We start from the raw sequence: 1,823 nt of genomic DNA, 5'->3' as shown, positions 1-1,823 counted from the left end.
CCTGGGGTCCTTCTTGCCCATTCCGGGAAGGCAGGAAAAGGAAGAGACAGGAGCTGCCGCCTGGCATTGCTGGGCTTCATGGAAACGGGGCGGCTCCCCCTGAGGCCTTCCCCTGCCTCCGCTTTCCTCTGGCGCCGTGGAACTTCTTCCAGTTGCTCAGCATCCCTTTGTCGCCAGCCTCACCATCTGGCTCATGTATCATGTGTCCCTCTTACAGGAACCTCATTCTCTTTCCACAGGATGTGACATTTCAAGTTCATTAAACAATATAATATGATTTGAAAGTAACTATTAAGTTGTTCTTTTTCTCTGCAGCCACATTTGCATAGCATTGCAGTTTAGAGCTAAGGGGAGGGTAACTTAACACTTAGGAAATAAGGAAACTGAATTCAGTATCACTTCCTAGACACAAGATGAAAAATAGGCTCTTCCTCTTGTTTTTGATTTTTTTAATTTCAATTTATTGTGTTTACATAGATTCTAGTGTCCCCTTGAATGCACCCCCCTCCCCTCCCCTCCCCCATATTCTCCTCTTGTTTTTGATTTTTTTTTTTTTTTTTTTTTTACAGAGACAGAGAGTCAGAGAGAGAGGGATAGATAGGGAAAGACAGGAACGGAGAGAGATGAGAAGCATCAACAATCATCAGTTTTTTGTTGCAACACCTTAGTTGTTCATTGATTGCTTTCTCATATGTGTCTTGACCGTGGGGCTACAGCAGACTGAGTAACGCCTTGCTCAAGCCAGCGACCTTGGGTCCAAGCTGGTGAGCTTTGCTCAAACCAGATGAGCCTGCGCTCAAGCTGGCAACCTCGGGGTCTCGAACCTGGGTTGTCCGCATCCCATTCTTTTTTTTTTTTTTTTTTTTTTGTATTTTTCCGAAGCTGGAAACAGGGAGAGACAGTCAGACAGACTCCCGCATGCGCCCGACCAGGATCCACCTGGCACGTCCACCAGGGGGCGACGCTCTGCCCACCAGGGGGCGATGCTCTGCCCCTCCGGGGCATCGCCCTCTTGTGACCAGAGCCACTCCAGCGCCTGGGGCAGAGGCTAAGGAGCCATCCCCAGCGCCCGGGCCATCTTTGCTCCAATGGAGCCTCGCTGCGGGAGGGGAAGAGAGAGACAGAGAAGAAGGAGAGGGGGAGGGGTGGAGAAGCAGATGGGCGCCTCTCCTGTGTGCCCTGGCCGGGAATCGAACCCGGGACTTCTGCACGCCAGGCCGACGCTCTACCACTGAGCCAACCGGCCAGGGTCGCATCCCATTCTGACGCTCTATCCACTACACCACCACCTGGTCAGGCTTTGTTTTTGATTTTTAAGGAGGTAAGTGTTCTTTCCCAGGAAGGGGAATTAATTTATTGGAGTTGTCACTAACGCTCCAAAAGTGGACATTTTAATATATTGCTGTTGAATTAGTGAATGTTGATTTTATTTATTTATTTTTAGATCTGTGGACAGTTTGGTATTATTGGAGTGCAGTGTTTAAGGCAGAAAGTGGCAAAAGAGAAGGCTCAAGGGGTAAATGGCAGCTGTGTCATGAAGGGCCCGACGTACTGAGCAGGTCAGACTTGGTTGGGTAGGTGGGTGATGGAGAGTCAGTGGGGGTCTCCCATCAGCTAGTGGTGTGGTCACGTTTGCTTTAGCAGTGCTTGTGACAGGTAGCCATTGCTTACTAGCTGCAAGGCATTGTGCTACTTACTTTACATGTTATTTAATCCTCACGTATCTACGATGTACTGTCATCTTCATTGAAAAGTAGAGGAAAGGGAGGCTAAGCTAGGTTGCACACGTTGTACAGTGTAGAGCTGTGATGTTAATCCAGGGA

The sequence above is a fragment of the Saccopteryx leptura genome, chromosome 10 (assembly GCF_036850995.1).
Source record: "Saccopteryx leptura isolate mSacLep1 chromosome 10, mSacLep1_pri_phased_curated, whole genome shotgun sequence".
Lineage (NCBI taxonomy): Eukaryota > Metazoa > Chordata > Mammalia > Chiroptera > Emballonuridae > Saccopteryx > Saccopteryx leptura.
The sequence above is the reverse complement of the archived record's forward strand: the minus strand, read 5'-3'. Positions refer to the sequence as shown.